Source organism: Cavia porcellus, unplaced genomic scaffold (assembly GCF_034190915.1).
Source record: "Cavia porcellus strain 051 isolate PalLab524CR breed Dunkin Hartley unplaced genomic scaffold, mCavPor4.1 scaffold_22, whole genome shotgun sequence".
Lineage (NCBI taxonomy): Eukaryota > Metazoa > Chordata > Mammalia > Rodentia > Caviidae > Cavia > Cavia porcellus.
In genome coordinates, this window is record NW_026947505.1 from 56,092,495 (window position 1) to 56,116,983 (window position 24,489).

The 24,489-nt window shown below is 36.8% G+C and overlaps 1 pseudogene; it reads right to left on the bottom strand.

The window, feature by feature from the left end:
- Positions 1-2,398: 2,398 nt before the first annotated feature.
- The window catches only part of LOC100731184 (coiled-coil domain-containing protein 112-like), a 101,758-nt pseudogene continuing 79,667 nt past the window's right edge, over positions 2,399-24,489 (bottom strand).

Consider the following 24,489-nt stretch of genomic DNA (forward strand, 5'->3'; position numbering starts at 1 on the left):
CCCCCTCTCTGTCACAACCCCAGCGGTTTGTCTTTGGAACAATGCTGGTGCTCCTGGGGCTCGGCCCCCTCTTCTAGAGATTAGCAATTTAGAGTTCAGAAGAAATGTGGAGGTCTTGTACTGCAGCCTCTCACATGCACATGGAGGTTACTGGGCCTGAAGAAGTTAAGGACGCCTTGCAAGTTTGTGCCTAACCCGAAACAAGGCCCCAGGTCCAGTGCCAGGGCGCTGCGCGGTGGGTGCGCCCCTTCCCCCTCGGGGCCCCCACGCACGTCCTCCGCTTTCTTGGGATCTCAGTAAGAACTCCCATCTTGAAAGTTTGTCAAGAAAGGAATATCTTCCTCCTTTTCATTTTAAAAATTATTTTCTCTTGCTGTCAGATTCACTCTGACATAGATCAGGAGTGGAAAAGTGTGTGGTATAGAACAGAGTCATTAGTAAATCCATCTCGTTTTTTTTTTTGTTTCATTTGACAGCAACACATTAAATTAATCCCTGTCCAAAAGAATCACGTTAAGGGAGCTGTCAATGCTAATCCTCAGCTCATTGTTGCTACCTGGCTCAGGGTTGACTTTAATAGGTCGCACTGACATTTGTTTCTTCAAAAGGCACATCAGTGACTTCATCCAGACCCAAATATATTCTCTTCAAAAAAGTCGAGGCATGGCAAATTTTTACAGAGCCTGCATTTTCTGGACTTCTAGCTTTAGAATTTGGGTTCTTGTTGGAAACACTGATTTGCATTTACACCATTAGCTGACTAAAACTGTTTGTAAATAAAAATACAAAGAATCTTCTTTGAAAGCAAAATTTAAAAAAATAGGATGATACTGCTTTCATTTGTGTACTTTTCAGCCTAAAATATTAAGTATCACAGTCATCTACAGACTTGATTATGTACAAATCATATTTAGCGTAAGAAAAAAGTAGAAAAACATGAAGTGTTTGAGGAGAAATCACATTATATATACAAAGAAAAGGAAAGAAGAGACAGGGATGAGAAGATCCAGATAATATAACAATAAAGATCTGTAGAAGTTATACAGAAAAAGGGAATTTCTGGCAAATCCAGGCAGTAATTATATAAAAAAGAATTTAGACAGTACGAAACTAAGAAAACACATGTAACGTTAAATCTTCCTTTTAACAGACATTTATAAACTATGATAATAAACTGTTTTATTTACATCTTCTGGCCTTCCCTTTCCTCCCCTTCCACTCCTGTAACATTGATACGGTTTAGCCAGCTTCGTGCTTATGACATTTATGGATTCCAGACCTGACAATCATGTTTTAGCCTTTGTCCGGCCAGCTAACAGAAAGCAGGGGACTGATCCGGTCTTAAATCATTTAACTTGTTCTTAAAAATATGTTTTCCACCTGGTTATTCTTACTTTCATAGATATTTGGCAGGGCTTAGAAGACAGAATTGGAGCTAAAAATTGAAAAATGACCCTCCATTATTCAACAAACTTATATTGAGTAACTAGTGTAAATATACAATAGATTTGCTACATCCATGCATACCAGAAAGGGTATGTATATGTTGTTTTTATTGATTAAACCATGCCATATTCATATTGTAAAGTTATAATGTAAATCTTTTTGTCAAGTGAAAATTCACCTTTGCTCCATTTTTTTCTCCTTGAAAATCTGTATTTTCAAGTAAACATGGAATAATTGTACCTTGTACTCTCAGGATTTTAGGTATTTCAACTTTATTTTGGTTTTCCTCTATCATAGTTTTCATATTTTTACTTCTTGTGTCCCCTGAGAGCCATCTCTGGACTATGAAGGCTGAGGACCCTGAACAAAAGACAGATTAACAAGAGAAAATCATACAGATTTATTTAATATAAGTTTACATGAGGCAGGAACTATTGTAGTTAGGGTTTACAAGGGAAAATATTTATTTAATAAAAGACACATCAATTATAGGATTATTTTATAATATTCACCCAAAGAGTCAAATGCAAAAGAATGCAGATCTTTGCATATACTAAAGACCCAAAAAATCCAGCAGAGGGTCTGGCTCTGAGGGCAGTGTCCTATGTGAATCCAGGTGAAGATCCAGATCTTGTGGCAATGTTCTCCATGAGTCCAGCTGGAGGCCCAAGGCCCACAGCAATGTCTCGTGCACATCTGTATCAAGACCCGCACCGGGAAGGTCCAAAGCTCAGTGGTAGAAATATCAGTGTGATGGAGGATCCGAGCCAGCAGGCTGAAGCTGTATTGGAGCTAAAAAGCAAACTTCAGAGTAACAACCAGAGCTCTCCCAAAGAAAACCACAGCCATTCTCATCAACAGGGAGGTCACAAGCTCCTCTGATGATGAGCAGAGCTGAGTTAATATCAGGAAAACCAGCATGACAAGCATTTCCGGAAGAATCAACAGCACACTATCTCTCCCTCCAGCCGCCTTTTATGCTGTTGGCAGCAATCCGGATGTGGGCTTCCACCCCCAGAACCACACTGATTCGGTTCAACTGGGTATTACAAGTTGACCATTAGTTAATCCACCACAGGAGCCTTCAGAAAAAAATGAAAACCTGAAAAAATATTTGCACTTGAATGCTTTGTTTAAAGAGTATTCAGTTGTGAAGAAATATGACAGGACCAAGGAAGTATTAGCTGAATGTAACAAACTAGGAGAAACTGTGCAAGGAGTTAGGATGTTTCCTTGTATTCATTCATCTTTGGACATAAAGATGCTGCTTTTTTCTGTATACAAGAAGGGCAGTTGTCACAAGGAAAGGTCATAAAAGTTATTCTCAGGTTTTATGACCAGCCTTTGGGGAGATGCTCAGGGAAAGTGTCTTGGTTACTTTTCTCTCCTTGCTGAGACAAAATCCTTGATGCCCAAAATGAAATAAGGAAACGTTTACTTAGCTTACAGTTTTGGAAGGTTTCAGTCCATACTTAGCTGGCTCCAAACCTTTCATGGTGGCCTCAAGCAACAAGAGCAAAAGGATCAAAAGGGAAAAGCACAACCCTTCCCTCCCTTATATTGCATGCCGGCTACCTGCCCTGTGAGAGCGCTCACACTGCCTATCTAGTGCTAGATGATGAACCGATCACAAATGCTAGACTCAGCCACCTTAGAATCCCCCCTCCATGACTGCATGAGGCTGTGAGGGGTCATCCAAACACAAACCATAATAGGAACCTTCCTGTTTCTGCTGTTTTATCAAATCTTTTCAATTTAAAATATTCCTTCAACTTAAAATGAACCAAAGTTCCATATTTTGTGGCAACAAGTGCTGAAACCAACTTGACATAACTGATTTTGAGGTGACTTTTATACAATTTTTACAAAACATATTTTCACTGAGATATCATTTATCTTAGTAATTGAGTGACTTTTATTTAGAAGAAACAGACTAGAGTTTTTGTGTTTCAGTGAGACACTAAAGGATCAGTAAGAAAAGAAGTTTGTATGCATTTAGACTCTCCAGATAAATGCCATGAGTCTGAGGAAGAAAAACTTAGGTTATATCGCATCAGTGGACTAAGACCCAGTTGACATTTTAGAAAGTGGTGGGTTAAGCAAACATGAACGGAATGCTAAAACCACGGGGACTCTAGAAGGAATGATACCAGTGCTCACTCCAATGTCTTGTACACAGTAGGCATTCAGTAAGTAGCCTTTTGGTCAATAATGAGTACATGCATAGTACATGCAAGGGAAGGGAATGTAGGATGAATTAGTACAGATAGGAAACAAAAAGGAGACGGCTGCAGGAGGCAGCAGAGTTGGAAACTGCTGGTTGTAGAAGTGTGTGTAGCTTGTAGCACACTGCAGGGCTGAAATGCCCGAGGAGCTGGCTTTGTGAATTATGGTAGAGAATAAGGTCAGCAGGCAGCGATGCCGCAGATCTGAAGCTGCTTCTCCTGTGGAAATGTATTCATATGCAGTGTTCCCCGTAATCACAGTCAGACAAGGGCTTTGCCTTTGAGAAATATGTATTTCAAAGGGAAAACATGTCCATGTTTAGGTAATCCAAACACCCTTCCACAGAAAAGGATGTCTGTTGAAGTTCTTGGTTCAGCTCTGGAGAGAAACATAATGCATATGATGCTGTGCAAAGAAGTAGCTTTTAGCATAGAATTTCTGGGTGTACTGCATGCGCTGTGGAGATCCTCCTCCTCTTCTCTTTTCTGTTGGGCACAGGACAACTGGGGTGAAGACCACTGGCAGAGGCAGGAACAAGAGCTGGGGTGGGGTTATTTTGGTGATGGCTGCAAAGGCAATGGGATTATGGGCTGGAGAAAAGCATTTGGTGGAGCCGACCTATAATGATTCCTGGAGCCTCAGGCTATGTCCTTATACCCATTCCTTGCAGTAACTCTCCTGCTGTTATTTTTCCTCTGGCCCAGGGGTTGGTTGGCTACTGCCCTCCCCATAGGTTTGCTTGGTTTTGTATGGGGTTTTCTTTATTAGTGAACAGCCCAGTTCACTGTTTTCGCCCTATCTGTCTGAGCTTGAGGCAAAACCTTTTTTACTTTTAAAGAAGGATCATATTTATAGGTGTGATGGCAATTTGGTGAAGAAATATAATTGAAAAGCTTCTCTTTCTTTTTCTTTCTTTCTTTCTTTCTTTCTTTCTTTCTTTCTTTCTTTCTTTCTTTCTTTCTTTCTTTCTTTTTTTCTTTCTTCCTTCCTTCCTTTCCCGAGGTCTCACTATGTAGTGCAGACTGGCCTTGAGTGTACCTTGTAGCCCAGCCTGGCCTCAGACTCACAGTAATCCTGTGCCAGCCTCCCAAGTGCTGGGATTACAGTGTGTGTCACCATGCCTGACTTTTCTTTGCATGTTTTATATGCTTAGACTTTTTGAAAACAAACATGTCTAAAGGAGTTGGGCTTTGCCAGGCATGCAAAAGATGGAAAGCAGAGGCACTGAAGTTTAGACTGTACTCCTCTAGCCCACTGTCACAAGAGATGGAGTAGAAATCAGGATGAGCAGGGTCTCAAGGAGACGGTGAAGATGTGGACAGGGACATGGGCGCTGCTTCCCTTACTCAGGCTTCGCTTGGTTAGAGCAGGGTTAGGGAAGAAGAAAGTAGCTCCGAGACTTTATCTTTCTCTCAAGTGTCCTCATTTGCCACAGCTTTGGAATATGGAGCCCATCTTGGCAGAGCAGGGAGCAGATGAGAGGCGTGTGCACTCTCAGGATTGCACGCACATGCTGATAATTTTCTCTTTCTTGCCAGTGGCTCTCACTACTGATGTGGCATAATTCTGTGATACTCCTGTCTGAGTTAGGGGACCAAGCTGTGGAACAGAAAGAAGACCCAAAAGGGAAATAAAAGAGATCTACTAACCTATATACTTGTAGTTTTTCTCTATTGTCTCTAAGCCTATTTAAAAGACTGTAACTGACAACTATAAGTCATTTTCAAACTTAAATTATATCTGTGTAATTTAGGTAGAAAGCCCCTGGGCAATTGTAGTACCTGTGCCTGCGAGGGTGCCAAGCATACTGAAGGCATTTAGCAAATAAGGATAATAATTTAAAGCAATGGGAATATGGGGTGTACAGGGAGATAAAAACTGGAAGACGGTGGCCCACTAATAATTAATAACATCTCAGGAGGCAGTCCGTGGTTTTTGGATTTCAAATCCCCTTGTTCAATTTCTTGCTGGAGTGAATTCCACACAAAAAAGAATAATCTTTAATTTGATACTTAGTCACTTCAGTATCCTGTGTGGAGCTGGCTAAGATTGCATATTCTTATGAAAATATACACATTCATAATCAGTCAGATAGTGTTGCTCCCCAGGGCTTCTAAGGCGAAGGCAAGAGATCATATCCGCAGATATGTGACTTCAAAGTCACAGGATCATCTGAGAAGTTCACATTCCTCATTTCTTACTTTTTATTCTAGGAATTAAAAGGAAAACAACACTGTGAAAAATTCTAATTAAATAATAATGAAAAGGCCTAACACCTACAAGTTAGTACTTTACTAAGATAAATTCTTGTCATTCATTGTAATAGACAGATTTTTTATTAGTACATATTTACATGTAAATGATTACATTCATTGTAGAGAGTGGGTACATGTACATAAACATTTTATTTCTATTTTCATCCTCTTCCCCCTCCATTTCGTCTTTTCCCTTCCATCATTTGGTCTACTTCCTATTATTTATCCTTTATTTTTCTCTTTATTTATAATTTGGATTTCTTATACGAGAGAAACTATCTGGTATTTAACCTTATGTGTCTGATTTATTTCACTTAACATTATGGTCTCAAGGTGGATCAGTTTCCTACAAATGACTCAAATTATCTTTCTTGATGGCAGACTAGTACACCCTTGTGTGAAAATACCACACGTTCTTTATCTATTCATCTGTTGGTGGGCATATAATCTGCTTCCAGGATTTTGCTATTATGGTTTATTCTGTTATCAACATGGGTATGCATGCTCGCTCTGATAGGAAGTTTCTAACTCTTTAGGGAAGATACCTATAAGGGGAATAGCTGGGTGGGTGGAGTTCTGTCTTTAGTTTTTTGAGGAATCTGCATACAGATTTCCATAGTGGCTATACTAACTAACTTTTCTACCAACAGCTTAGAAGGATTCCTTTACCTACTCCAGCTTTACCAGTATTTGTTATTATTTGATTTCTTGATGATAGCCATTCTTTTTAAAATAAAACGGAAACTCAGTGTTGTGTTAATTTGCATTTCTATAGTGGCCTCGATGTTGTTGAGCATTTCTTCAAGCATTTACAGGCTGTGTTATTCTGAGGATGACTACTCATGTCAGCTCCCTATTTACTGGGGTTTTTAGAGGGTTTAATTTGTTTGAGTTCTTTATATATTCTAGATATTAGTCTCCTGCCTAAAGAATAGCTGCCATTTTTTTTTTTTTTGCATTTGCCGGTTATCTCTTCACTTTTTTGGATGTTTCTTTCACTATGAAGAAAGTTTTACATTTGATATGATCCCCACTGTTGATTCTCGGTACTATTTCCTGTCGAAACAAGGGTTTTGTTCTCGCTTACACCCACACTCATGTCTACAAGAGTCTTATCCATTTTATGTTTAAGTGACTGTGATTTCACATTTAAATCTTTGATCATTTCTATTTGATTTCTAGCGATATGGGTAAGAGATATGGATCTAGATTCATTCTGTACATGGACAACCAGGAAAACCCCCCTCCCCAATTAATGCTAAAGAAGCCATCTTTCCTCCAGCCTGTGTTTTTGGCCCCTTTGTCAAAGATCAGATGGATGAATTTGTCTAGGGTTGTTTGTGTATCCTTATTTCTATTGCACTGATCCCCAGAGGTGTTTTTTTTAATGCCAATATCGTGCTTGTTTATTGCTGTAACTTTATGGTACAGCTTTTAAACTTGAGGTTGTGATGCCTCCTGCTTTGCTTTTGTTGCCCAGGGTTGTTTTTGCTATTCCAGGTGTCTTTTGGTTCCATATTGTTATAGATTATATATTCCTTTGTCCTCCCCCCCAGGCCTCATGTAACACGGATGTGGCTGAATCTAGAATTTGTGATTAGTTCATTATCCAGTGCTCAGACTGGTGGTGTGAGTGTTGTACCTGCCCAGGGATGCAGCCTGGATAATGGTGGGAAGAGGTGTGTCTCTCTCTTTTGCTTGTTGTTTTTTTTTTTTTTGTACGGGGAATCGAACTCACAACTTTGTGCTTGCCAAGCAGGCATGTATGCTGCTGGGCTAAATCCATGACCCTTGAACTTTTGATTTTGCTGTTTGCAGCAGCCATGAATGGCTGTCCTGGCATGCCACGCTGCCTTGGAGCCAACTGAGTAGCAGTTGTTGGATTCATTTTCCATGTTCTCTCATTTCTACTGTGTCTCCAAGTATATGGTTGCCTTGCTCTGACACTCTGGCTTTACACTGCTCACTTTTGCCCATCACACTTTCAATTAAATTTTTTTATCTCCTGGATTTTTGTTTCATAGATTTTCATGGGCACTAATTTTTTGATAAACTAGTAATTTGTTTTATGTGCTTTTGTTTAGTTAATTTTTTATTAGTGTCTTCTGAAAGTTCACCAATCATTTTGTTTATTATGCCTATAATCTGTTTAGTTATATCATCTTTGGGTTCATGGACCACTTTGTTGATCTATTTATTTTCTCTTTTATTATTTTGTGTTGGTCAGCTGTACACTTAGATTTTGATTTTCTTCCCATTGAAGGGTCAGTTTTGGGAGATTTGGAAGTTTTTTGGAGGCATTTTGTGCCTTGCCTTCCAGTGTTTTTGTGTGTGTATGTGCACACGCGCATACACATGCACGTGTATGTGTGTCTTTGTGTTTTGAGTTTTGTAGGTAGATTGTAGTTTAAAGGCTTTGTTGGGGGCCGGGGATTAGCTCAGTGGCACAAGCGCTTGCCTGGCAAGTGCAAGGTCGTGAATTTGATCCTCAGTACCAAAAAACAAACACACAAACAAACAAAGGCTTTGTTGCTCATATGGAAATCTCTTTAGTTATTGTGAGTTTTTAGTACTGCACTCTGGATGTGACTATAGGCCTTTGACTCCATCCTAAAGTTCAATCACCTTCATTAATTTAGGACAGAAGGGTACAGTGTAGTTGGGCCAGGTTGCAGTTCCCTAGGTATGAGTTGTAGTGCTGTTGATGATACAAACATGAATTAGGTATTGGTGTACAGTAAGTCATTTAATTACAACTATGTCACCCTGGCAACAAAAATCAGCAAAAATAATATAGTCAAAGACAGGCTGGATACTGACCTACCCTGAGACTCAACAGAAGCTACTACTGTACCATCCTTAACCACAGAAAATAAATCTATAATTGTATTTTAGACATAAAGGCAAACCAAATATTGATATATTGTAAGTACCTATTAAATGGGAAAACTGTACCACAATTAACAATAGAAAAGGATTTGATAATAATGTCATACAGTTAAATAGTTAAAGATTGCTAGAGCTTAATAATAATATTAGTAAAGATGGAGAAGTGAAATGGGAGAATGAAAGAGTTAAAATTTGAAAAAAAATAGAAAAGATGAGAAGGAGGAAAACTGACACAAATACCCTATTAAAGAATGAGAAAATGAGCCAGGTGTGGTGGTGCGGTCTTGTAACCCTAGCCCTCGGGAGGCTGAGCTGCAGTTAGAGACCAGCATGGACTGTAGGCCAGCCTGAGCTGCAGAGTGAGGCCCTGTCTTCAAAAAAAGAATAATAGAAAGTTAAAGAAAAATGTAAAAGAAGAAAACATATTAGAAAAATAAAGAGAAAAAAATGAAAGAAGAAAGAAAACTCCCCAACCCCTCAAAGCTGACGAAGAAAGAAAGAAAAAAGACATGAGTTAAAAATTTGTTTGCAAAATTTAAATTTTTATTAGTCCAGTACATGTTTGCAGTACACAATGATTGGAGTTGGTATATGTGCATTACACATTTTAACTTTTAAAAATCTCCTTCTTCTGTTCTCTTCTCCTCTTCCTCCATCTCTTCATTCCCTCCCTTTTGCAAAATATTCTGATTCTTAATGAGTGTGCTTCAATCATCTGAACAAAAATGTCAAGCTCTATAAATTATGGTTGAAATTTTATATGTAAATATTTTAAGTATTATATGCACACAGATAGCTTAAAAGAACTATTTGAAGCCTTTTCTAAATGTATTTTATTTGATTTTTCCTAGATGGTTTCCAATGTTTTGGTATATGTAATTTCTTTTTTTATTAATTAAATTTATTGGAATTTTCAATATACACGACGATCACTCTCTTCATGGAGACGGTGTCCTTTACCTGCCTTATCTCCAGTCCTGTGTTTTTCATTCCTTTACTTTTCCTTCAACCCCGCTTCCTACTTTGCTTCCAATTTTCCTTCTTTTCTTGTTTTATTTTTATTCTTTACCTTTCTTCTTCCCCCTCCCTATGTCCCTTTCCCAATTGAGTATTTTTTTCTTGTTTCATACTAGCTTGTACACATCCTATTGTTTATTTACACTTTCATTTTCTCATACCACAGAAACAATGTGATATGAACACATAAGTATTAAATTTATTGTACTTAACACTATGGTTTCAGGTCCGTCCATTTACCTATAAATGTCTCAAGTTTATCCTTCTTGATGCATGAGTAGTACTCCACCGTGTAAAAAAGCACATCTTTATTCAATTATCAATTGTTGGGCATTTGGGTTGTTTCTAAGATTTAGCTATTACAAACTGTGTGCTGTAAATATAGATGTTTATATATTGGTGTGGTATGATGCTCTTAATTCTTTTGGGAAGATACTAAGAAAGGGAATCGCTGGATCAAATGGAATCTCTAGTTTAAGTTTTCTGAAAAATCTCCACCCTGATTTCCACAGTGGGTATATCTGTCTACTCTCCTACCAACAGTGGAGGAGGGTTCCTTTTTTCCTGTATCTCTGCCAGTATTTGTTATTTGTTGATTTCTTCTTTTCTTTTAAAGGGAAAAAAACACAGAAAACTCAAAAAGCTAACAAAAACCAAAATAAAACAAAACAAAAAATCCAATAGCAGAAGCAAATTGACAACAACAACAAATAATAGCGATATCGATTTCAAACCAAGATGATAGAAAATTAATAATGGTTGTTATATTGCATATTGTTATCTTCAAAATAATTGCTCAAGTTACCAGATACAGGCATACAGAATCGATCGGACAATATAATTTCTCTTTGAGCAGTTTCTTTCTCATTTATTATATCTATTGTAACTTTTGGATGTTATTTACTCTTTAAGATTCAAAAGTTACAATAGATATTCCAACCCAGGAATAAGGGATATCTTTCCATTTTCTGACATCCGCTTTGATCTCCTTTTTCAGAGTATTATAGTTTTCAATGTAAGGATAATTTACTACCTTTAGTAGATTGAGTCTTTTTTTCAGTGCTATTGTAAAGAGTGTGATTTCTTTCTCTCAGTGACTTTATTTTTTGTGTATAGGAATGCTACTGGTTTTTGAGTGTTGACTTCAGATCCTGCTAGGTGACTGAATATGATTATTAAATATAGAATTGTTTGATTCTTTTTGAGGTCTTCTGTGTAGAGTATCATGGCATCTGCAAATAATGATAACTGAACTTCTTTCTTTCCTACTGTTATCCTTTTATTTCTTTGTCTTGTCTAATTGCTCTGGCTGTTTCTAAAACAACACTGAATAGGAGTAGTGATAGTGGACATTCTTATTTGTTCCTGGATTTAGAGTGAAAGCTTTCAGTTTCTGACCATTCAGTATGATGTTGGTTGTTGGTTTGTCACACAGGAGTTTTATCAGATTGAGATAAGGGCCATCTATTCCAATTTTCTGTACAGTTTTCATCATGAATGAATGCTGGACTAAATGTCAAATGGTTTTCTTTATCTACTGAGATGATCGTATGATTTTGTCCTTGGCTCTATTAATATGATATATTATATTTATTAATTTGCATATGTTGAACTATCCCTGCATCCCTGGGATGACTCTTGATCATAGTGTATAATATTCTTGATGATTTGCTGCATTCTGTTTGTCAGTATCTTATTAAGAATTTTCGCATCTATGTTCCTTAGGGAGATTGGCCTGTAGTTTTTTTTTTTTTTGGTGGTTGGAAACGTTTCTGGTTTTAGTATCAGAGTAATGCTTGCTTTTAGCAATGACTTTAGGAATATTGCTTGCTTTCAATTTCATTAGAGTTTGAAGAGTAGCAACATTAGATCATCTCTAAATATTTTTGTAGAATTCATCAGTGAATCCATGAGGATCTTGGCTTTTCTTTGTTGATAAGTTTTAAATTACATTTTCAATTTCTTTGACTGATACTGAATTATTTAGAATTATTTAGAATTTAGAATAACGTATTGAATCCATTTTGGTTATATACCTAGGAATCTGTCCATTTCTTTGGTGTTTTTCATCTTATTAGAATAAAGATTCTCAAAGTAGGTATTGATAATCCTCTAGATTTTTGCTGGATCTGTTGTGATTTCACCTTTGTGTTTCCTAATTGCATGAATTAGTCTTTTGTTTCTTTTTTGATAAGGTTGAATATGTATTTATCAATTTTATTTAATCTTTCAAAGAACCAATTCTTCCATTGATTCTTTGTATTGTTTTCTTAGTCTGTCTTGTATTAATTTCTTCTCTGATCTTTCTTATTTCCTCCCTCGTATGTGGTTTTGGCCTGACTTTTTCTTCTCAGAATTTGTGGTTCAAAATTAAATTGTTTATTTGAGCTTGTTCTGTTTTTCTGGTGTGAGAATCCACTGCTATAAATTTTCCTATTAGGACTGCATTCCTTGCATCCCATAAGTTCTGGTGTGTCATATCAGCATTATCATTTAGTTGTAGACACTGTTTAATTTCTCTTTAAATTTTGTTTTTGATCCATCAGTTGTCCAGGAGGTTGCTATTTAATTTCCCAATGTTTATGTTATGTTTTCATAGTTTCTTTTGCTATTAATATCCGATTTCATTGCACTATAGTCTGATAATATACATGGGATAATTTCCTTTGCATTTTCTTAAGCATTTTCTATAAGCCAGAATGTCATCTATTTTAGAGAATGTCCCATGTGCAGCTGAGAAGAATTTGTATTCCTATGTGTGGCAAAACACCACAGACATCTACTAAGTCCATTTGTTCACAGGTTTGGTTTATCTTTAGTATTTCATTGTTGGTTTTTTGTCTAGCTGATTTGTCTATTTGTGACAGTGGGATATTAAATTCCCCCATTACAATTTTGTTAGTGCTTATTTGATCTTTCATGTCTGTTAATATTTTTATATAGTTAGGTGTGCTCTCATTTGGTACATATATATTTATGATTGTTATCTCTTCCTCTTGGAAATAGAATAGCTATCCCCGCCTTTTTCTGAGTTCCTATCACATGAAGTATTGTTTTCCATCCTTTGTTTTTCAATCTATGGCTTTTTTTTTGAGTTAAATATTTTTCCTTTATGTTGCATGATGCTGATCTTATCTTTTGATACATTCAAATCCAGTCTGTTTCTTTTGATTTGTGAATTGAGGCCATTTACACTGATGGTTATATTGATATGTATTGACTTACCGTTGCCAAATTATTTTCCTATTGTTGGTTCCCTGTCTTTGTCCTCTGTTTAGTTGCTTTCCCTGACTGTTGGTGTCTTCTTATTGATGTTATTGGGATTGTGACCCTCATTACCTCTTTCTAAAATACCCTTCAGAATTTCTGAGAGCTGGCTTGGTGGTCATGAATTTCCCCAGTTGTTCTTTGTCATGGGAGTATCTTATTTTTCTCCATTGATTTTGAGAGATATTTTTGCAGGGTACGTCAGTGTGGGTAGAAGGGTTGTTTTCTTTGAGTACTTTAAGTACTTTACTCCATGTCTTCCTTGACCTAAGGGCTTGTGTTGAGGGCTGCTATGATTCTGATGGACTTTCCTTTGTAGATGATTCAGTTTCTTTTTTTTTTTTTTTTTTTTTGGCTTTTTCCTTTTTACCGGTACCAGGGATCGAACTCATGACTGCCTGCTTGCAAGGCAGGTGCTTATGCCGCTGAGCTAAATCCCCAGACCCTTCAGTTTCTTTTCTCTAATAGCTTGTACTATTCTGTTCTTGTGTTGACTATCTGGAATCTTGATTATTACATGCGTTAGTATAGGTTTATGTTGGTCAGGGATAGTTGGAGATCTATGTATCTCACTTAACTGTGTGTCAAATTGTTTTTCCATGTTTTGGAAGTTTTTAGCCATTACTTCTATGAACATGTTTTTTCTGGCATTTACATTGTCTCCTGCTTTCTCATTGATTTGGATGAATCTTGTGTTGTTCTTCTTTGCATCATCTTGCAGCTGTTGGATTGATTTTTCATGGCCCGTTGCTATTTTTAAGAAATCTTTCTTTTTGTTATTGCCAATTGCAATCATGTCTTTTAAGTCTAATATTCTGTCCTCACCTTGGTTCAGTTTGCCACATATATTTTGAATGGAATTTTTAATCTCTTGGATATATGGTTCCATTTTTTTCCTAGTTTGGGCCTTTAGGGTCTCCATCATTTTGCTAAAGTCCTCTCTCTTTTTTTAAATCTGTCTCTACTCTAGGTTGACTAGGCAAGTCCTTCATTTTGATCATCATTGTCATCTATCTCTTTTTTACCTGAGGGATTATTTCCAATCTGATTTTCTCTATAGCCTTTTAAAAAATTTGCTGCTATCTTTTGGGAAAGTTCTGATAGGCAGCTTCTGATTTCTTCTATCTCGTTGTCCCCTGGACTTGTCCTGGGTTGCATTTTTCTTCTGTGTCCTGTCATTTTCTTTTCTTTTTTTCTGTGTTGATACTTGTAATTTGCTTATGATAGTTTTATTACTTGTATTGAGGCTTCCTCAGAAAATAACTATTCCTGAGAGATGTCATCAATATGTAGTTAGCTCTTGATCTTTGCGTCTGTCCCAAGATCCTATGCTCCCAATTTATTAGGGTTGATTAGTTGCTATCTATTTGGCTCAACATACAGTCCTCTACCACTGGACTGTAGTAATGGTTACGGCCCCAGACAATCACAGTATTGTCATATAAGGGAGAACAAGTGTTTAGAACAAGTATGACACCCTGTCTAAATAGTAAGCAATGACAATGACCATCAGCAATAATAATAGCATCTGCACAGCCTAGAAACTAGAAACAAATTATGGTAACTACTAATTCAGTGTCTTTCATCACAGAAGTAAACTTTATAGTTATATAACAAAATCAAGCATAAACCAGAGACTTCTATGAAATGATTTGCCCCTTAGTTGTGTGATTTTGCCTTGTATGTGTGTGTGTGTGTGGGGGGTAAGAGAGATAGGGAATAAGATAGAGCGAGAAATGAAGAAAAATGCAGTAGAAGCAAGGATGGAAGCCAAGGGGTGATCGCCTAAGCCTTGGGAAACTGGAGAAGACAGGAGAGAAAGAGTGAAGGAGAAAGCACAATATTGAAGCAAACTCAAAAGACTAGAGATAATGTTCACTCGCTAAAAATATCGAAACATCAAGAAATAAAAGTGAGAGAAAAGACAGCAGAGTGAGCGAAACAATAAAAATAAAAACCCAAACACACACATGAAAACAAAAGAAAGCAAACAACAACTGAAAAAATCAGACATAAGAAGGAAAAACAAACAAACAAACAAACAAACAAACACTTTTCCCCTGGGGGCCACAGTTCCGTGGCAGTGTCCAATTCAGAGCCCAGAGCGTGCTGGGTAACCCAGCCAAGCCTGCTGTAGGATCAGTGCCAGGTGCAGGCATGATATTGGCCTCTGGATGTGGGCCTGGGACCAGCCTTTGGCCAGTAACACTGAGACCCACAGCTGCCTGCCTGCGCCTTACCCTGTTTGTCTGTAGTCTGTCTCCCAGCTGCTGTGGCGCCCTTAGGCAGGGACAGCATGGGCTGCTCTCCGCCCTGTGTGCAGCTGGTTCCTCCCATCCTGGCACAGCCTCCTCTGCTCCACACCCACCGGCATATTGCTTGCTGCTTGCAACAAGCGGGGTGGGCTGGGGTGCTGCAGTCTGACTCGCTGCTCCTGCGGCCCCAGGGGTGGCCTTCAGTCTCCTTTCCGAGGTGGATGGGGTGGGAGTCTCTCACTAACTGCCTGTGGCTCAAAGCCCTTTAAATCCCTGAGTATCAGTGTCTCTCTCTCAATCTGCTGGTCATGTGGCGGGAGGAGCTGTACTGTTCCTTTCCCTGCCTTCATGCCGCTCCTGGCTCCTTGACAGTACTTTCAATAAAATGGCAGGGTAATTGTAGTATGACCTTTGTGTGTGTGTGTGTGTGTTTCCTTTTTACCAGTACCTGGAATCGAACTCACGACTGCCTGTTTGCAAGGCAGGTGCTTACGCCACTGAGCTAAATCCCCAGCCCCTATAGCATGGCTTTGATTCAGGCTTACATTTCAATTGTCTTTCCCTGAAGACGTACAGTTGGCCATTTATTTAAAATGTCCAGTGACCACAGCCAGGTAGCTGAAGGAAAGATTGAGGGAAAGGTAAGTTGCATATTATGTGCTATCACTTCTGGTGTATTCTGTTTCCCGTGTGCTTGCGCTCTTTACCACCTGCCTTGGGTTTGCTTTACATTTTTTTTCTCCCCATAGAAAGGATTATGAGTCTTTGGTTTTCTGAGCTAAGCCTATTCAGTCTCGGATTCGATTTTCTCAGTATTCTTGAATCCTTTCATCTGTATCATCTTTCTATGGTCTTATTTTGAGCCTGCATCATATTTTGTCTGGTTTACTGCAGTATCTTCTTGGATGATACATTCAGGTCTTCTTAAAGTTCATCCTTCACTTTGCTGATAGAGCCTCTGTCTCTCCCTTTGTATGTGTCTCTCTGTCTCTGTCCCTGTCTGTGTCACTGTTTCTGTCTGTCTCTCTTTCTCCCTCTCTTTTAGCACTGGTGATTGAATAAACTTAGGGTTTTCGCACTGAGCTACATTCCCAGCCTATTCTATTCTATTCTATTCTATTCTATTCTATTCTATTCTATTCTATTCTATTCTATTCTATTCTATTCTATTCTATTCTATTCTGTTCTGTGCCATCCCATCCCATCCCATTCCAATCTTTTTTTTTAATTTTATTTTTTATTTTTTATTTTTTTTATTGGTACCAGGGATCGAACTCATGACTGCCTGCTTGCAAGGCAGGCGCTTATGCCGCTGAGCTAAATCCCCGGCCCCTTCCCATTCCAATCTTATGACAAGGTGTCACAAAGTCACTAAGTTGCCCAGGATAGTTTTGAACTTGCAGTCCTCCTGCCAACCTCCTAGACTGCTGGAATTAGAAGCTTTCAGGATTTTCTTTTAAAATGCAAATGTACCTTTGTCTCTTCTTAAAAATGTTGACATAACTCTATAAGGATAAAAACTGTACTTAGTGGAACATAAAAATACTTTGTCCTTCTTTATGGCTAAGCTATATATATATATATATATATTTCTTTATCCATTTATCTGTTTGATGTGTATACAGGCTGCTTTCATATTTTGGCTATTGTGAATTGTGCTGCTATAAACATGGGTATGCACTGTAGCACTGTAATAATTTCTAATGACTATAATTCTTTTAGGAAGATACTCAGCTATGTAAAATGAAATTTTTAATTTTGGTTTTTAAACAGAACTTTATACTGACTTTCATAGTGGTTTTACTAGCTCACATTCTCATCAGCAATGTAGAATACTTTTTTTCCTCCACAACCTCACTGGCTTTTGTTGTTTTTTGAGCTCTGTAGACAGCTATTCTTACTAGAGAAAGATGAAGTCTGAAAATGAGTGCCTCTTGAGACCATAATGCTAAGTGAATTAAATCGGACACGGAATATAAGCATTGCATGGTTTCACTTGTTTAAGAGCCCCAAAATATAAATTATTCAAAAAGCAAAATAAAAGGGAGATGAGAGGAAACAAGAAGATAGGAAATGACATGAGATCTAGGAAATGAGAAAGACAGGAAAATGGGGCGGGGGGGATTTGACATGTCTCTGTACCAATTCTCCAAGGTGAATGTAATTATTAAGTGCTGAACACATATGCTACTAATAAACATAAATAAAATACTTTGTTATCTGGTCCCTGGTTAGCTCCCTATTTTACCAATTGTTTCTTGGCCATGTGTCTCAATCTATAAATCTTTATAAGAGGTGCCCCTGCTCCATTTGTGCCTTTAAATATGACAGTTGGTCTTTCTGAAAGCTGCTTACCTCTCCTTCAAACTTCACCTTGAAATTACTATATAAGAGAAGACAGTGACCTCACCAACTCATCGCTACCTTTCTTTTAACATAATCTATCCTTGAACGAGTGGTGGATTATGTCAGATTCTCTTTCCAAGCAATTAATAAAGAGATATAAAGAGAGTGAGTTAGTTGGAGGAATAATGTCTTACAGTCTTAAAGGTTGATGTGGTCATATGTGTAAACCAAGAGGTCTGATCTACAGAAATAATAGCAAACTGGAAGAGATTGGAAGAAAAAGCCTTTGTGAGAGACCCCTGAAGGCACTAAGAGAGAAAGAATGGGGCCCTCTCTTGGTCTCTGTTGACTTACCAATTCTTGTTTTGAGTCTCTTTTAAGACTGCGGTTGCTTAAATACTCTTAACAATGTGTGCAAATAAATTGCTTCTTTCATTGGTCCAGGTGAAGTTCTGTTGCTTGCTTTTGAATGGTTCCTTATCAAGGTTCACTTATGACATGTAATAAAATTATTGGTACATATGTTCACCTTCCCAAATCACAGTAAACTTCCTACAGGCTGGAACATTTTATCTTGACATTCCCAGGAATTAGTCCAGTTTTGGTTGGTTGACAACATGTGCTTGAATGCATGAAAACTAACCTTTTTTAAAGGCCCTTTTGTTTTTAAGCAAAGAGCTTAGGAAATTATACAATTGGCATTGTTATTGTAGCCGATGATAAAGTATTAGGTGTTATAGCAACATTTTTGTATTTTAATAAAGGCATTCTACAATCAATCCTTTGAGGTGCAGGAAAAGACACAAAGTAGGAATTTGCTAATATTGGGTTGTCATGGGGAAGTGCTGTGGGAGACTTTTAATATCTCTGAAACTATAACTTATCTTTGTTCAGAGCCAGCAGAGCATGGGAACAGAGAGGGAGGCCCTGTGTGAAGGCAGATAGACCCCAGAGGCTCTGAAAACAGTGATTGAGATCTTACCATCCAGAACTACATTTGCTTTTTGTCAAGTGTTTTTAGATGAGCCCTGATCATCTAGGAAAAACAAACAGTTTTAGTAAGCCAATCAAAGTACTCAGTAATGAGGTAACATCACAGTGGGACACTTTATTTTAAAAATCAGTGTAATGCTCTTTAAATATTGTAGTCTCTAATAATGCACTCTCTTTTGACACTTTTCCATGTTGGTGTTACTGACTGAATGGCATTTAACAAACATCAAAAAAGACTTCTATGGCAGGGATTCAAAAGGATGTTGTCATTTGACATCTGAGATTTTCACTGTACGAAACCCAAAGGATGGATCATGGACATTAGATTGGAATGAGTGTTTTCTATTTCTAATTACAGCTTTCAGGTATAATTCTTCACTAGAATTCTTGATCTAGTGGTGAGATGTACATTTTAATTATTTCCTTCCCTCTTTTTAGTATTGTATTAGTAAATCGTCTCATGTAGCTACACCAAACCAGGGCAGTGGGAGTATTTCTTAAGCAGTCATCTCCACAGCCTGCTGTTTCTGTAGGGGCAGATACCTCAGAGAACATCAGCGTTCACCATACTGAAGTCTGCTTAAGCCAAAGCTTTTTCTAGAAAATCATTAAAAAGGAATACTACATCTTTCTTAGTATTATTTCTGGCAAATGGACCAGGCTTTAGAGGCTTGCTTTGTTTGAGGACTTAATAAATTCTACTTGTGGCTAGAGGTGATGGTCCTTTTAATGTTAAATGTAATTATAATAGGGTAGATGTGCAGCGTAGGCATGTTACTGGATAAACACATAAACTTAAAGATGCTTAACAGATTCTGGGCTTATTGTAAGGTTTATTCCTCCCTAGTGAAAATGTTGCTCAGCTCTGGTAAAACATATACACACTATCCTCCAGAGAATCTATGAGCAAAATGGAGGTTAAACAGCTAGAAAGAATGCCAATGTTTTAAAATATAGCTAGGAATCAAAACTGGAAAGCAAAAGAGACCTCTTTAGCTTCAAAGGCAGCCAATTACATTGCAAACGCTATTGATAATAGTTCCTTTATTCAGAGGCTTATTATATAAAGCCCCATGCAGTCTTGAAACTGAAGAGGTTGCCGAGCAGTTGTCTCCATAATCCATAATTGAAAGAATCACAAATGTAACAATTATTTCCCTCTATGATTGCTTTCACAATTTATTGTTCTCTGCAGGATCCTTGTTTTTTGTTTCCTTTGGCTCATTTTAACAATCAAGCAGTTACGGCTTGATTCATACTTAAGATTAAATTTTTCATGTTTCCTGCGGTACATAAAAAATCTGTATTTTTCATAATTGTGAACTATGTTTATTTAGTCAATCAACTTTAAAAGTAAATAGTATTGATTGCAACACATACTTTACAAATATGCATTCGTCTTAAATTTTACAAGTTTCATTAATCGATGACTTATGATAAAGCAATTTAAAGATAGTAATACAATATTCAAACTGGAAAAACTATGTGATAGAAACGAGTTAAGAAAAGCAACTCTCATGTGATTCAGTTAATCTTTAAAAAATACTGCTGCACTCCAGGAGCTATTTCTGGCTTTATGTGCTTTAAAAATATTTAGTAATAAACTAAATAAAAATGTTATTGCTTCTCACATTCACTATTGTCATTCTGTAGAGTTTATGCAGTGATAAAGGACTCTTACAGATCTATTTGTTTTCTCCCCTGGATTTAAGACGTTCAGTCATTTGCTTATGAGTGACTGCTCATTAGGCTTGGCCTGGAGAATGAGCCCCTTTATTTGGAAATCAGCTGTAATGGGGCATAAGGTAGCATTTGGGGAGGGGAATAAAATTTTTTTTCTCTTCTTGCCCAATCCCTTCACTGCTTCTCTTTCAGAAGACAAGAAAGTGAAAACAGAAAGAGAAGCGGAGGAAGGAGAAGGAGGAAACAGTTCCAGAGGGACTTGCATACATTTCAGACCAGTAAACAGAAGTAGCTCTCAACATGCTCATTAGTCCAAACTCTATTTATCCAGAGAGCCTTCAGATTATATCATCATAACCAAAGATGATGCTGTAGTACTTTATAAAATTTAAACTTTACTTACAAAGAACTCAAATATTTCTTTCTAACCTATGTATCTTCACAAAATCCCTGTTTCATATGATCTCGGAGGACATATTATTCATTCTTTACAGAAGAAAACCCAAATACTTTATATTATAATTAGGATGATTACATACTTTATTCTCCAGACCTGGAAAGCTTGGAGAATAAAAGCAATTGCTGTTAACAGTTATCCCAGGACAGCAAGTATAATAAGGAAACTAGGATTTATGAGTACCTAGATTACAAAAGTACAGCCAGATGGTGGAAAAATTAAAATTAATTTACTTGCTGGTTTGGCGTTCTGTCACTATGACTAAGAGAAAAAGTTATATTGACCATTCTAATAATAGCTAAGGTTTTATTAAAGACTTATATGCCAGGCATTATTCTGAGTATTTTATTTATAGAAATATAATTAATCTTTAGGATAACCCTATGAAGTTATTACATTTGTCTTGGTGTTATAGATGAAGAAGCAAAGAACTTGAGGGGCCATGTTACTAGTAAATAGAAGAAGTAGATGATTAGAGATCAAGGCAAATTATCTGAGATTAGAAATTAGAAATGAAAGAATCAGGCTACAGTTCTGAATGGACTTCAGTGTGCTTTCTGATGTGTGGGTCTTACATATGATGCTAAAGAAGTGGAAATAATTATCATGTCGTGAGCCCAGGTGAGCGGTAAATACAGCATCTGACTGGAGCCAGGTGTGAAGGCGGTAAATGGAATTCTTCTGGTATCAGGGAAACAATTCTTCTTGCTTCTAGAAAATAAAAGGATAAAAGAAATTTGGTGATCACAGTGGCAAAGGGAGGTTTTCTAGTCGGTGCCCTGAGGCTGCTTGGGTGGGCACAGCCAACTATGGCTGTGGACCCCAGCACTGGCCAACACTGTGCGGAAGAATCAGAGGGAAACACCGGACTGATTATTCCTTGATTTTCAGCTTTCTTCATAGTAGGAAATTATGAGATTGAAGAACTTGAAGGAGTCATATCCTGCCAGTTCTAATTCTATACAGTAATGTGAGTTTCGTTGATGCTTTTGGCAGTTATTTCTGTCTTTATTACCAAAATATATCTATTTCCAATCATTTATCATTATACAGATTTTGGTATGAACATATATTTGCTATGTATACTTTTAAATCCCTTGGCATATTGTATCTAAGTTTCCTTTATAAATGTGAGGACATACTTATTCACCACTTTTATTGATAATTCAGTCAGTTGAGCCCAGTTCTATTTATTAAAATGGTAAACTTCAATCTTGAATGTGTTGGGAAACGTTATTGAGAACGTCTTTAGCTGAATAGTAGTATCACGTAGAACTAATAAGGGAGAAATAATTCCTATGTTCAGTGCTTAACACACCAACCAAGACAAAACATAACTTACAAACAACGCAAACATGGCAAATGGAACTAGAAATTGTTTACCTTAATCCTTTTTTTTTTTGTCTTTTTCCTTTTTTATCGGTACCGGGGATCGAACTCATGACTGCCTGCTTGCAAAGCAGGTGCTTATGCCGCTGAGCTAAATCCCCAGACCCACCTTAATCCTTAATAGTTTGAAAGTACTTTCACCAGATATTTTATCCTACCAAAAATATTATCATGTATTTTTTGAAACATGATCAAGTATAGTGAAATTTAAAAGGAAAAATTGTACATTAACTTAATATTAAATAACTTAGTACTAAATAATATAATTTTATTCATTTTATTATACTTTTTTGTTTTTGAGACAAAAACAAAATTTTAATAATGTAATTTAGGCTGGCCTCAAACTTGGTATGTTGTCCACACTTGCCTCAAACTCCTGGTGATTTTCCTGTCTCAGCTTCCTGAGTGCGCCACCACACCCATCCTACAATTTTAGATTATATATACAGGTAAATTATTTTTATAAATCTTAAGTTTTAATTACCAGCAAGCTCAGATGTTATCTAATTCAATTACGTCGTTTAGAGGCTGAACAAACTGGAGTCAGAGTCTTCAATGCCTTTGTTCAAGGACTCTTAATAGAAAAGCAGAACTAAAATTCAGGTTTTCCATCCTTGAGCTTACAGCTTTTTCACATTTTTATATCCACTTGAAACTTAATGTGTATATCTTTAAAATGAATGCTAAATGATAATGGCAGATATCTAATTCAATGAGATGTAGGGGTTTTTGTTAAATACAATAACCTTTTCCTTTGATGTATAACAGGCATCAGCACGAATCAGCAAACTGCTTAATAATTCTAGATTCTAATCTTGTTTTCATCACAGATTTTGTGCAGTCTCGGCAGGTCAGTTCACCTCAATGACAGTCACCCCAACTACATAATACAAAAAGTGATGTCTTTAATTTCTAGGACAGGGAAATGATTGTGTTTTTTTTTTCATCAAAAATTGGAAAGATCTTGAAAATTCTGTGTCTCATTTTGACGAGAGGCAAATTACCTAAAGTGCTAACAATGATAGTTAAACAAGACAGAAAGTTTTAAGCATGTTTTCAGTTTATGTCTTTGATTTCAATTCTGCTCTAGATGGACAGAATTAAATATATTTTCTCTACATATTTTTCTATTATGATAAAATTCGTGTTAGAAATAAATGATATAGAAAGACATTAACTTTTCTGAACACAGTAAGCCAAGTTAAACAATTTAAGCAATTGTCCCCTGAATCCCTGCCTTCCTTGCTAGACAATTACTATTGGTCATATTAATAGGGTATTTTTAAAATCTCTATTATGTTCTGATACCACAGTATAACCAAAAAATAATACAACATGGACATTGAGTGTAAATCATGAACATAAAAGCATAGTAATTTAGCATTTTTGTGTACACATATTTTCTGAAGGTGATGAATTTTCATTTTAAGTTAGAGAAATGAAAATGAAGAACCATAACAATTGATTTTTAGAGTAACATATTTTCTTAAGCTAAGTGCTTAAGCTATAATATTAGAATAAACATAATCCTAATTTATATTTCAATTTTTAAATCTGGAGACTTAATTATAGGCATCATTACAATTGCTTGCTTTTTTAAACACAGGAACTAGCATTTGAATCTATTTGGTGAAAGTCTGTTTGTTATACCTCATTTGTTTTGTCTACCATACAGAATAAATAGAAGACTTTTTCTTCCTGCTATATATTAAAATGCATCTATTTTAATTTAAAAGTCATAGGTTTGAGTCAAAGAAGTATCTTTTAAATATAAATTTTTTTTGCAACTAATATATTGACACTTATTTTCTGGTTTTGATTATGTTTTTATTTTAACCATTAGAGGGCACATTAGTTCAAGAGAAACTAAACGGGAAGCACGGCAGTAAGATGGAAATAGGTTTAGAAGTAGTAACGAAAGTTTATATCCTAATTCTGCTTATTTTCACTCACTCAATTGTCGTTTGCAATGTAATTCATTAGAATGTTTTAATTTGAAGGATAATTTCAAGCATATATAGTTTCATGTAAGAAACAGCTCTTCACTTTTTACTGCTGGGTGCTCCTCCTGGGAGAAGGAGGCTAACCCGATTGAATCTGATGAGGTGGACTGCTATGTGACCCAGGAAGACATAATAAATCACGGTATTTGAAGAACATCCTGGGTTCAAAGGTATATATTATTAGGTTATTATGAAGTAAGTAAATGCCAGTCCCCAGTCTGATAGTTATTTAAAGAAAAAAAGACACCTATGTGTGAGTGAAT